Source organism: Primulina tabacum, chromosome 17 (genome assembly GCF_025594145.1).
Source record: "Primulina tabacum isolate GXHZ01 chromosome 17, ASM2559414v2, whole genome shotgun sequence".
NCBI lineage: Eukaryota > Viridiplantae > Streptophyta > Magnoliopsida > Lamiales > Gesneriaceae > Primulina > Primulina tabacum.
Window position 1 is genome coordinate 6,745,533 of NC_134566.1, and position 14,748 is coordinate 6,760,280.

The 14,748-nt window shown below is 34.2% G+C and overlaps 1 long non-coding RNA gene across 1 annotated transcript; it reads left to right on the plus strand.

Annotated features, from left to right (window-relative positions):
- Window positions 1-9,875: 9,875 nt before the first annotated feature.
- LOC142531253 (uncharacterized) lies at window positions 9,876-13,496 on the plus strand. The gene is made up of 6 exons (XR_012816237.1): window positions 9,876-10,304; window positions 10,472-10,540; window positions 10,762-10,887; window positions 12,017-12,926; window positions 13,035-13,212; window positions 13,299-13,496. It is a non-coding gene; the product is annotated as an uncharacterized LOC142531253 (long non-coding RNA).
- Window positions 13,497-14,748: the final 1,252 nt, after the last annotated feature.

The following is a 14,748-nucleotide window of genomic DNA, read 5'->3' on the forward strand; positions in this document are numbered from 1 at the left end:
ACGCTCAAAAACTGGCTCTGGTTTAACCATTGATCCATTCCCTACATGTTGCTCAAGGAAAAGGGCCATACCGGCTAGTACACGGGCACTAGCATCCTGAACAGGTGGAGGCTGTTGAATATTCTCCTCCTGTCTAACCTCATCATTCCTAAGTAAATTTCTTCTCGGAGGCATCTCTGTACATGTCGTCCACGTAACCAACATGCATTAAAAATTTTACATGCAGCATGCAACTAACATTTATATCATATATCATGTAAGCATTTAAAGAATTTTAAGCATATAAAATATAAAGCAGTAAAAACTCACATATTTGAGGCGTGACTTCTTGAGCTTCTCGAAGTGACAGTACACAACACTTTGGGGAACATTGTCTCTGACATCAACTGAAACGACCTCAATTTTTTTTTATTTTTTTCTAATCTTAAATCATAAATTCTAAATTACTAAATAAAATAATTTAACATAATCATGAATCATAATAATTTAACAATTTAAATCTCAAGTGCATTAAAGAAAATCCTATATCTTCGACTAACCAAAATTCCTAAATCGACCTTTAAAAAGATCGGCTAACAATAAAATTAAGTATAAAACTATTTCTAATAAAAATCGTTAACATAATCTTTAAATCCTTAATCTATCTAGCTAGTGCGGAAACATAAAGGCCATCGGGTGTGTACTGCTGTACTCGATCTACTCACGCATCAGCACCTCCCATAAATAATCAAATTCTGCATCATACAAACCTAGTGAGTCTAAAGACTCAGCACGTTCTAAACATGGATATCAAATAAAACATATACAATCACATCCATTAAAATCATATTTTTATTTAAAATAATCTTTTGAACATGAATAAACCATTTAAAATCATTTAAGCATATTTAAATCGTAAATCGTAAAATCATTTTAAAATATTCTTTAAGCATAAATAAATCCTTTAAAAATCATTTAAAAATAAGCTTTGATCATAAATAAATCATTTTAAAAATAACTTTAATCATCATCATAAATCATATATCATAAGAATCATTTTTATCATAAGCTTTCAATCATATATCATTTTAGGTGAAGTTTGATCCTTGAAAGTGACTAGCTTTTATCCTTTGGTCGACTACAGTCTTAGCTCCACATGGTCCATGGGGGTGTGCACTAGGCTCCACCGTGGAAATATGATCGTCGGGGTCCCTCTGGGACCTTTTCCCATACACGGGGTCCCTCTGGGGCCTTGGCCCGTAAACAGGGTCCCTCTGGGGCCTTGGCCTGTATATGGGCTCCCTCTGGGGCCTTGGCCCTCACGTCATCACCACAAAATCATATATCATATATCATATCTTTTGTCACAGTCAATTCACATCCCTCAAAAATATTTTTCCTTTTCTTTAAAAATAATAAAATAAGACAGCCTTCCAAAAATAGCATTTTTACACATTATAAATTGCACAGTTTTACCATAAATCGTAAAAGTATATATTATCATCAAAATCATAATAATAAATCATAAAATATCATTTTACAAGTACTATGATCCTTCGGGATGCTGCCAAGCATTTTCGAATTTTCCTAAGTGTAAAAACATTGTTTTGCCCCTGGACGTAAAAATTTTCGAATTTATCTTTTTCTCACTTTTAATGACATGAGATTATTCTAAATAATTATTTAGGCTTAAATATAATTTTTCATAATTTTATAAAGCTTAAAACTAGGCTTTTCAATTAATTGTTTAATTAGCGTATCATGCGACGATTAAATCCCAGAAAAATCCAAAACTCATTATTTTGATCCCAAATTTTTAACATAACATTTTTAATATTTTTAAAATTCCTTTTTTGGCCAAAACCGGCTTCCCGCGAAAAATCTAGCTCGACTCGTAAATAAATTCGAACTCCAACATTTTTACAAAAATTAAATCATTTTTAATCATATTAGAAAGCCTTGTGATTATTTAAATAAAAATACATATTCTTGTCTTGGTCATCTCCGGTCTCCTTTTCCCATCATATCATCGATTCGGGTAAAATCTTTAATTTCATGTAATCATGTCATATAATTATTTGATTATGCAATTATACATTTAATCATATAATAAATATTATGCAAGCATTTATAAACAATTAAATAAAACAATTAAGCAATTAAAATAATTTTGCATGCATGTGGTTTACGTAGGTTGATTTTTCGGATGTTACAGATGAGGACTGCTCAGAACCGACAAAAGAGTTATGCTGGTAAGCGGTGCAGAGATCTAGAGTTTGCAGTGGGTGACCACATCTTTGTGAAAGTCACAGCTTTGAAGGATGTAATGAGATTTGGCAAGAAAGGTAAACTCAGTCCGAGATTCATAGGACCATTTGAGATTCTCGAGAGAGTTGAGAAACTATCCTACAGAGATTCATTATCACCGAATCTGGCGGGAATACATAATGTGTTCCACGTCTTGATGTTGCAGAAGTACATGTCAAATTCTTCACATGTGCTGAATTATGAGCCTCTGCAGCTGACGTCGAACCTGCCTTTCAAAGAAAGACCTACCCAAATTTTGGACAGACATGAGAAGAGACTCCTGAACAAGGTGATCCAAATGGTCAAAGTCAAGTGACTGAATCATTCCGAGGAATATGCTACTTGGGAGACCGAGACTAAGATGAGGAGTCGCTACCCAGAGCTAATTCGGTACGTTTTAAATTTCGGGAACAAAACTCAATTTAAGCGGGGGAGGAATTGCAATGTCTATAAATTCGAATGACGTAACAGACTACATGAAAATCTGGGCTATTATTAAAATGTTTATTTAATTATTTTTAAATGTATTTAATACATGGTTAAGACATGATTTTATGTTATGGCTTACTTGATTGCATAACATAGGGCTTTTAGCAGTATTTCATGCTCGATCGAGGAACGGAGACCGGGGATAGTTGAGAAAAAATGTTTTATTAAATAATTATTTTTAAGCATTTAATATATGGTGTGAATATTATGTAATTCTCGAAACTAAGCATTTTTAATAAATTTTTACACGTTGAACCATATTTTAAATCGGTAGGCGATTTTTAGCGAAATGGAAGACTTTTTGAGGGTTCGGGCAATATTTTTAACACATTTCAAAACGAAATATTTTACGGGCATTTTATTGGGCCTAATGGGCTTGTGCTAGTAGATATTTGGGCCAAGCCCGCTACACTCCACTATTTTAAGAACCTAAGACCAAATATACACTCACTTTTATTATTTAAAAATACTCCAAACCCTAGTACCTCCCCACGCTCATTCGGCCGCACCCGCCTTGAAAAATAGCAGCAGCTTTGGTTCATTTTTGCAACAAAATTTCAGTAGAATCTTATACCGTTTCTCCGGTGCTTGTCCCTCGCTTTACCGATTCGAGTTTTAGAGCATTTTTATACTAAGGCACGCCCTATACAATTTTCTCTCATCAATTACATCAGGATATGTATATTGAATGATTATTCATGAAAATTAATAGACCTACTATTATGCATCGATTTTACATGGTTTTTACATGAAAAAATATGGAGTTCTTGCTTTGTTTCTCACATTGTGGTATGGTTAAAGGGGCTGCTAGATTTTTTAGGGATAGGGGAAGATATACATGAGGTTTAGAGAGGGTTCAGGTGAAGGTTTTAAATCTTGAACATGTCGAGGTAGGAGGTCGATCGGGTTGCTTGTACAGGGCACGGTCTTGGCTAGATCGAATAGTAGGTTGTGAGCTGTGGTGCAAGGGCTGTTTCAAGCCTTGGATCAGACTCTGGTGGGTCTGAGATGTTGTCCAAGATGGCTCGAGTACAGCTGATCACGGTCCAGGGGCAGATTGCATGAGTTATCGTTCAATGGGCTCGGAATTTAAGTGTTCTTATGAAACGTGCTCAACCGCATGCATGGGGCTAGGGTCCATGGCTAGGTCCGTCTAGGAAGATCCAAAGGTGGGCTTAGAAGGGTTGATTTGGGTCTGGTCCAAGCTGGTTTGGTCTATGGTTGAGAATTCGGAGGTTATGTGCACTAGGGTTCGGCTCTCTTTTGTACAGAAAACTCCAGCAACTTCTAGGTTCTTTTAAAGAGTTTTAAATGGTCTGTTCTAGGTGGTTTAATGGCTGGCAAAGTGCGTTTAAGCCATGATTCATGTTTGGGAAAGTTTGGTTAAGTTTCTGGTTTATTCGGGTTAAAATTGGGACACCGGTCCATGTTTTATAACGAATTATATGCATGGACTCGAGTTTACATCTAGGAAATGATTAAAAATATGTTTTAAGCTTTTTTGATAAATTTGGATGGATTCGGGTCGAAATTTTAAGGTCCAGGGGTAAAATGGTCAAATTAGGCTTTCAGGGGCAAAATGATCATTTTGCACCTGGGTCGAGTTAACCGTCTTGGCACTGACGTGATAACTTAAAATGATGTTTAAAATGTTTATTTGAATTATGAATATGAATTTTTATGATAATGCTGGAAAATACGATGCATGCTTGGCTATAAGAAAATATATATATATGCATGAATTTTACAAGTATTGAGTACGATGACACGTTTTTGAAAGAGGTGAGTTGGTTGTAACTAATACGAACATGAACAAGTAAGGCCAAGGCTCAGTGGACGGGTAAAGTTGTCGCTGACGTCCCCGCCGTCGGGTACCGCGGTTATATGTAGATGGATCTATCGACCTAAAGCTGATACGAAAGTCACAACTAATGATCTGAATTCAATAAAGGAAAATGAATACATATATGATGATATGATATGACATGATTTGATATGACTCGATAGGTTGACGCCCCTGTTTATGCTTTTAAGGATCATAAACTTATTTTAATTACAGTAATTTCACTGTTGCATGATATGTCTATGTAATCTCTACTATTTTATTAAAGGTGAGACGCACAAAAAAAATGCCCATGCAGACACCAATTTTTTGTTCACCATTTTGCCCTTTTTGCCTCACCTTAAAAATAACTCTCTCTCGAAATCACTCAACATCTCCAAGAAACCGTTCCACACAACTACGTACCACGATTCTCTCAGTTATTGTTGATTTACCTTCACAAATCTTCTCTACAAGGTGGATTGGGATTTATTAAATCCACGATCTCCTCCAACAAATACTCGGTTGAGGCCTCGACGAATCCAACACCACATCCATTGCACTCGATCTCCAGCCTCTTGTCTGTCGGTTCAAATTCAATTTTCCGGCCAAGATATCATAAGGGTCCTTCCGTGATTGATGAAATATTACTATGTTGTTTTTAGCTCTCCGATCCTCAAGTTTTCAAAGTGATCGGGATAACAAGACACTACAGATTCTTTAATCTGTTTGCTTTGGATTTTGACTCGCATGATGAGCTAACTCGAAAATAGCCACAGATGCAAGTTTTTGTAATCTTTTTCCTTTTATGTTCAAGAAAAGACAAGTTTCGAACGGTACTTCAATTTGGTATTTTGAAAATTATCTGGTCCTCTTCAGAAGATCCGAGTTACTTTACCAAGGAAGGTGCCAAGAGAACACAGGCTTGATTGAGGTAATGTATTTTTTGGTTGAATTTCGGCTTCTCATTAATTCAAATTGCGTTTAATGTCGGGCTGAAACGGCACGTAGTGTTAATATGACAACGTTCTTTTGCAATTTCTGGAGACTGTCTCGATCCATCAATTAAAGTCGTAATCGCTTGCGTCAATCTAATTTATTTCTAGAGTCTGGAATTGCGATTCGTATGGCTGACTGTACGTTTTCAGTTCTCACATGTATTAAAATACTGCGGTTGCGTGTAATTAAAATGGACATTAACAAGATAAAACAAATCAAAACACAATGGGAAAGTGACTACATATGACTTAACTATTCGGGTTTAAGCCATCTATACGAATTGCTAGAACTTGGAGCAAGTGAATGCAGACAACGGTTCCTGCTTTGAGGAGGGAAAAGCAAATGAAGTTGATGGAGGAGAAACAATGCTGGGTTATTGTCCTTATTGTGCCTAATGCGGATCACAATATAGAACATGCCTTTTGAGCCTTACTCTTCTTTTTCTTTTGCTTGGGTGGCTGGAGCACGACTTTGATAGCAGCATCGAAGACTGCTTTGACATTCTGCTGGGAAAACATAATGGGGTAAATGACTGCAGCATGTTGAAAGAGCGAAGGTACGAATAAAAGAAACTAGAAATTTGAATATTGAATCTTGAGAATACCTGTTGAGTTTTTTTAACTACATTCAATGTAAGCAGGAGAACCAATCATCTTTCTCAACTCCTGCCCCTGCACATTTGATATACGGCATTATAATCATGTTCAGAAATTGGAGGAAGAAAAGAAGATTTAAGTCTTTTTTGTTTAGAATAAATTAGGAAAGTAGGTGGCAAAGAGAGCACCATAGGTGAAGCCTCACCTGTATAGGTCATATGACTCCAAAATCAATTTATACCTGAAAAACACAGTGATTTATCTCCATCTTCATTATTTATGAAATATTTAATAAATCATAGGATATATTGTTATTCAATTCTTTCAAATCTTCTGGGAGTATTTGACGAAGATGATCGATTATACTGGTATGCTTTCTCTGCAAATAAGGCTTCAACATTTTTTCTCTGTACTCTTAAATAGAGGATTTAAATTTAATGAAAACCAAGACAAATTTAGTATGCTTTTCTTTCACAATTTTAACTTTTGGAGGAGAGTTGACTGTCTTTATTGTGCCCTAGGGATACTCTTATTTAATATTGTGTATTTTATTGAATCTATGCAATGAGTGGCCTTCTCATTAATAAATTATTCAAAATGTGTTTTTATGTTTATTGGACAACTAAAGAAGGTCTCTCGATGATTTGTGTACATTTTGTTTACTGAGGATGATGATGAATTTTGTTTAAATTTTATCGAATCAGGCATAAATTATCACAAAAATTAATATTTTTTTTTAAAAAAAAAGGTTTAGAAACAAAATCTTATGTACATTTTGTTTACTGAGGATGAATTTTGTTGAACTTTAACGAATTTCAAAAAATTTAACAAGCCTATAAGAATGATAGAGATGTCAAGATTAATGTGTATAAAAAAATCCTGTAACTGTGGCTAACTGATCTAAGATCAGTGATAACTCATTTCAAACAGAAACAGTGGTGCTGAGAGAGATCTATATGCCCATGGTTGGTAGATCCCCTGTAACGCCACGAAAATGTTAAGGTCCATGCAAATCACGTGCATGCAATTATTAAATTCTCTTGTATTTTAATTAAATGTTTTAATTGCATTAATTAATTATGTTGTGCATAATTGCATGTTTAAAATGTATTATTCTACATTATTGCATTAAAATGTATTTTTAAAGGTTATTCAAGTTGCAATCGAGGAACGAGAACCGAGGGCTGAAAAATAGAAAATGTTTTTATTAAATAATTGTTTTTAATTATTTAAAATATGGTTGATACTTTTTAGTATTTTTGAAAATAAAGGGGTTTTGAGGTGATTTTATACGCCGAGGCGTAAATTTTATCGGTGTTGGTTTTTCAACTAAAATACGAACTTTTGGGCAACCCGGCTAGTAAATTCACATATTTAATTAAAGGAAAAATTTGTTATTATTTTATTAAATCCTAATTAAAGCTAATGGGCTTAAATTTTGTGGCTTAATAGGCCTATAGCCTAATTAGTAAATAAATTAGTATATAAAGTATTAATTGATCACAAAACCGTACACTTGCTACTCAAACAATCGGCCGTTCAATTTATTTTCTGAAAAACTCTCCCCCAACCCCACAAACCCACGGCACACACCAAAACAAGCAAAAGGGAAGTTTTGAAATTGAAGGAAAATTCACCCATGGTTTCTCGTCGCCGTTCTTCGCTTCGTCAACGGATATTCGTGCGTTAAAAACGCAAAGGCACGCCATAAATCTCCTTTTCTCATATATCGCACCATATTACATGTTTTAATTATGTTTGCATGGAAAATATGTTGATCTTTTATGTATTTTCGTTTTTAGTCCATATCATGTCAAAAAACTCAGGTTTTCATGATCCAAACTTATGATAACTTTGCATTAAGGGGCTGCCATGTTAGGGGCTTCATAGGGGATGTTTTTCCACTGGATTTAGAGTCCTTAAGGGCATGATCAAGGGCTGGATAGGACCATGTATCATAAGAAACGAAAATTTAGAGTCCTAGTGGGTTGGGACTCTTCGGCTAGGGTTCATTAGGACTCTCGGCGGCTTGCTGCTGTTAAGATCGCAACCAAGAGACTTAAGGGGAGGGTACGAGGGTCCTAAAGTGTTTGTGCAAGGGTAGGAAGCAACTGAGTAAGGGGCCGCACGGTGGAGGAACCCGAGAGGTTTAGTATGGGCTTTACTTTTCAAATTATTGCTTTTTAGGTTTGGTAAACAGAAGACGGTATCAGTTTTATGACTATTTCACTTGATTTTTAAAATGCTAGTTGATTGATGATTTATCTTAAGGGGCATAATATTTTATAAAAATATTTTCATGAGGTTTATGTATATGGCCGAAAATTGAGTGTTTATAAAAAAAAAAAATCTAGTACTTTTAAAGCAATAAAAAGGGCAAGACGTTTCAGTTGGTATCAGAGCCGAGCTCTCTTAGTACGGTGTGGTTCGGGGACGAACCAAGCGGAAGCTGGAGGGCATGTGAGGCCCGGGGCCAAAGAGGGCGGGGGGTGATCGCCGGTGCCATGAGGTTGCACGGACAATGAGCGGCTCCTGACAGGCTTCTAGGTGGAGGGAACATGAATGAACCGATCCCACACCGGAATGAGAGGGATTCCGAGACTGTTCAATGTAATGGACTGTACAGTTGAAGAAGGTTTAAAAGATTTGATTGGTACTACTCATATCACGAAGATGCATCTTCTTTTCGGTAGCTCATCACATTAGAACTCCAAAGTGAAGCGTGCTTGACTTGGGGCAATTTTGGGATGGCTGACCTCCTGGGAAGTTTCCCAGGGTGCGTGTGAGTGAGAACATAAGCACGCTGGAAAGACCCGTCTTGATACTGTGAGGACAGTCGTCGAATCTGGGGCGTTACATCCCCCGTTCGAATTTCACGCTCGAGGTGCTAGAGCCTTCAAGTTGTTCAATCTGAAGCCCGAGTTTTGTTTCTAAGGCCACAAGGTTTGGTATCTAATCTTTGTGAATAATAATGTTATATTTGAGTTCTGACGAGTACAGGGTAGGATGGTCGAATATTAACCTCTTAATTGTCTCATGAAGATTAAAAGGGGAAGCCAAAAACCAGCCTTCAGCATTAGTGGGTTATTCACCTACTTTACCAACTCAAACACTCATCATATAAATTGTTTTATTCATAATTTTATCGTTAAGTACACCTCAACATTTTAGATATAATACTCAATTATTATAGAGTTTGTTGTAATAATAAGTAACATATGTGATACTAATATATATAACACGATATAATCTATAATTCTTATGTTTGGTGATATAATGGTATAATTGAGATATATATTTAGCTAATCATTGCTAATGGTTGTATTGTATGTAAGGTGCACATTTTTTCAAGCCAAAGGATCCTTCTTACAAAGAGGTATCGTATCTGTGTGTTTTTCTTTTTTCGCTTTCACTTTGGTGTTTTACTTTGTGTACATAGTTTTAAATGTGTAGCACACGACATCCGTGTATCATTTGGTACACGATTTTCATCTTACTTCCCAACGTTGTTTTCGCTGTTGACCTTCTCATGTTGTAAAAAAATAATGTATGGTATTACGATGATAAATTATTTGAGACTTATTGTATTTTACACTTTTTTAAAAAATGTATTTTGAATAAAAACAATCATTTGTATGAGACTAACCTCTCATCTCAAATCTCATTCATGTTTCCACAATAGTTTATCTAATTAAAACATTTTACCATATCCTGCCATCAACTTTCTTCAATGTATGTTTATTTAATGCTCATATATTCATGTTTTTGGTGAATCTGTTATTGCATTTCTTGAATTTTTGAAACTTAATCATGTCGAGACCAATATTTAAGAGTTGTCTTCTAAATATTGTAACAGATATAATACTATTTAGCTTTAATGTTTTCTCCTCCTACACGGGCTACTACTCATAACAATCGCAATGATAATGAAAGACGTCAATTAAACACAGCGCGACGACGAGCACAAAGAGAATTAATGACAGAAAATGAACGACAAACAAATCTAGCTCGACGTCGGTCAGACTACTAAAGACGTATAAATAGATGTCCACATGCTACATATTTTGATGAATCCAACTTTGAAATATCAGATGTTATTACACATTTGAATGGTATGTTACATAAAATATGTAGTGCTTCCTATTTATCAATCATTCTTTTCATTTTTGGTACTTTTAATTTAATATAAGTCAATCCCATTCTTATTTATATATTATTATTTCAGAAATTTATTTATTTATTCTAATACAAGCATATAATGCTCTTATACATTTTTCAGTTCCTCTCAACAACAATTTGACTACGACTACCACAACGCATGCAATAATGAAAACTTCTTCAAATCAAGGTGGTATATTTCATTTGCACTATTTGAAGTTAAACGATTTTAAACATTTCTTTTATATATTATATTATACGATATGCAAGACAAAATTTGATACTACATCCACATGTAATAAATAAAATTATTAAATTTTATTTATTTAACATCATCAATTAAATATTTTTCATATCTAATAATTTGAACAACCAAATAATTAATTATTTAATATTCACTTTTAATGTCAGGAATCACCGCAACTACGGTTGAACAAGTGTGTCGTGTACAGACATTACCTTATCAAACAATGACATCAAATTTTGAGCAAGGGAGTACTAGCACAAGTCAACATCTAACTGATTTAAATCATCAAGGTAATATACTAAATTCAAATACACCATTGACGTAACATGCAACATTTTTTTTATGACTTTGCATTATGTCATCTATGTATAATATAAAGCATCTGAAATCAACATATAGCTGCATGATATAGCAATATCAAATACAACATAATTGTTTGGGCTCGAAAACACCATTTACGTCGATATCGATATCGTAATCTAGCAAAAAAAATCAATAATAGTCAACATAATGGTTGATGGAATTTGTACAAACCAAAAATTTGTATATAATGTCAAGCTCTACTTTTTCATGGTAGAACACCTAAACTGTGTTGCAAAATGGTCGCACAAAATTAAAACCTATTTCATCTCCAATTGAATTGCAACAATTGTATGATAAAAACAACGAACAAGGTAGGTATTTCATGCAACATATAATGGCGTATAATCGCTAAAACTCAGATAATTGAATCAAAATATATTGGATCAATAAGTATTACTTTGCTAAATAATTGTTTCACTACATTTTCTATTTGTGAACTACATGTGTATGTCTTTTTTGTTGAAAAATTTTTTTTTATTTCTTTTGCCATCAATTTCCCCTCTCAAGTTGTCCATTTATTATTTAATGACTTCGATAAGACTCCATCAACAAGGTGATTGATTTTTATTTTATTTTATTTTTTCAAAATTTTATGCACAAATATTTAATCATTTAAAATTTTCAACAGTTGATTTAAAAATAAACTAGGAAGCATCCTACATGACATAAATTTTTTAACATGAAAGATATAATTTTAACACATTGTACATTTTTTTAATGTCTTACTTTCATAGTTTTCTACAAAAATTTCAATTAGGACTAGCCAACGAGGTGCATGTATTGCGTGTAACATGAATATATAAGGCTAATATAATAAACATTCATGATATTACAACACCTTGACACCAAAACATTTTGAGTCATGAATATTTTTTTGGATTTTTTCAATATACAGTAAATATTGTCAAATGTTTTGAAAATAGACTATTTTTAAAACAATGTTTACAAATATGTTAGACTAATAAATTTCTACTATACACTTTATTCATTCAAGCTTCAAACAAATATTTATTTTTTACTTTGTCTGTTTGAAGATTGATTTGAACAATATTGCAGGCATAAGCTTCAGTGAAAACAATGTCATTGCTAACATACAACGATATCCACGTCAACGTCGATATCATAACCTAGCAAGAAATTTCGGTGAAAGTGAGATAAATTATCGATGACAATTGTCTGACCCAAGAATTTGTTTGCATTGCCAAGCTCTATTGTTTCATGGTGAAACATCACAATTTTGCTGTAGAAATGGAAGTACAAATTTGGATCATATCCCTTCTCCTATTGAATTACAAGAGCTGTATGCAGAGAATAATGAGGAAGTCAGGCATTTTCGGCAGTTCATAAGGGCATACAATCATGTTTTCTCTTTTACATCGATGGGAGTCAACTTAGATGAGTCCTTAGAAACCAGTACGCATGGAATTTATACATTTCGTGCCCATGGATCAATATATCACTCGATTGGAAGTCTTTAACCAAATAAAATTATAGGCCAAGGTACATGCATATGTGAATTGTAGACACAGATCATGATATAGACAATAGACTTCATGAAAATCCAGAACTAAGGCGAGAATTGCTGCTTAAGATACAAAACATTCTTGATCAACACAATCCATTTGTGCACGTGTTTCGACAAATTGGAAAATGTCAAGACATACCTAACTGTAGGCTCATCATCAGGCAACAAAAACCTAATGAACATCAATATAGTTTACCAACAGCATCTCAAGTTGCAGCTGTAATTGTTGACAACGAATTTCAAGAAACTTTGAGCAGTCGAGATATTACTATACAAGGAATCGGTGAAAATCTTATCAGCATTCAAGATGTAGTTGGCTATTATGATCCTTTGCAATATCCACTTCTTCTACCATATGGTACATATGGTTGGGACATAAATAGCCGAAATATCAATGGTACCTGGTTAACATGCTTAAATTACTATGCATATATGCTACAGGTTAGTAAAAAAAACATTGTACTTTATGCTTTATATTTTTAATTCAAAAAAATTTAAAACTTAAATGTACACCTATACTTATATATTGTAAATTATCTTCTTATTCAGATACGAGAAAATTCTCCATCTTTGCTACTTATAGGTCTACTTCAACAATACGTAGTTGACAATTACGTAAATATAGAAACACAAAGACTATGATGGATACGTTCAAATCAACGTGATATACGTTCTGAACTTTACCAAGGATTGGAAGATTGTTTACATGGAGGTGAAAATAATGCAGGTATGATAACTTAATTTTTAGAATATTATTTTTCATAACATATATTACAACTCACATATTATACATATCTACCAAATACATTACAGGAAATGTTGGTACCAGAATCGTTTTGCCATCATCTTTCGGTGGAAGCCCACGTGATATGTACCAACGGTATCAAGATGCCATGACTTTGGTACAAACATATGGAAAACCAAATATAATTCTTACAATGACATGCAATCCGAATTGGAATGAGATAAAATATCAACTACTTCCTGGGCAATCATCTCAAGACCGTCCAGATTTGAAAAAATTATACCAAAATTTGAAGAGTTTAAGAAAGATTTGTGGATAGGGGGTTTTGGGTAAGGTCCGGTCTTATTCGTACGTGATTGAGTATAAAAAAAGAGGGCTTCCTCATGTTTATATGTTGTTTGAAAATACTAACAAGTTGTGTACTCTCGATCAGACACCTTTACGTATAAAAATAACATTTTCATGATATGCATAACATAAACCTCACTTGTTCCTTTGCCTCAACCATAACATGTATCTTTTTTTCATGATCATAAACATTATCCTTTATTGAATTTAGATCGTTAATTGTGACTTTACTCAATCCCCAAAAAGTCGATGGATCTATCTATATGTAACCACAGTACTGGGCGGCGGGGACATCAGCGACAAAAGATTGTCAACTGAGCCTTGGCCTATCCTCAATCATATCCTCATATCCTCATTAGTCACAATTACTTCACTTTCTTCAACATTTCATATTTTCATCACTTTATAAAATCGTGTTTAATTAACATTTTTCTTTTGAAACCAAGCAAGAAACATATATTTTAAATGTCAACCTTTAATCATAAAAATCCATGGACATTTAAAAATCGTAATTTAACATGTAAAAATTCATAAACATTTGAAATAATCATAATAGTATATAAAACAGCGTTCAGAGCACTGCCATGACGTTTACTAATTTTTAGGTATAAAAAGACCGTTTTACCCCTAGACATAAATTCCTCGATTTTGACTTTTTCTTGAATTCATTGACTCTAACATGTCCCAAATAATTATTTAAGCTTACGTGAATTTTCCCATATTTTTATTTGGCGTAAACGAGGACTTTTAAGTTAATCTTTAATTAATCACTTTGACGGTGTTTTAATCCCGAAGAAATCCCAAACTTTAATATAAAATTCTTAAATTTAAAACTAAATCTTTTTATATTATTATAGCCCTTAAGAACCACGGCTCGACCCCCGTGAGTCGCGTTTCGATTTATTTTAACATTGAAAACCCTAATATTCCCTATAGAAGTCCCACCCGAACCATGTCTCGATTTTGTCGAGCCACTCTCGAGCTATACCAAACCAAACCCTGAACAACCCCCTTAGGCACCCTTCAGGACCCATAGAACCCTTAGGAAAAAACCCTAGGCTCGGACAGAAGTCGCACCAAGCGATGACAGCTGCGGCCGAGAGTTCTATACTTGCATGGACTTTACGTTTTCATATCTAGGCCCTTAACCATCGTCCCAGCCCCCGAACC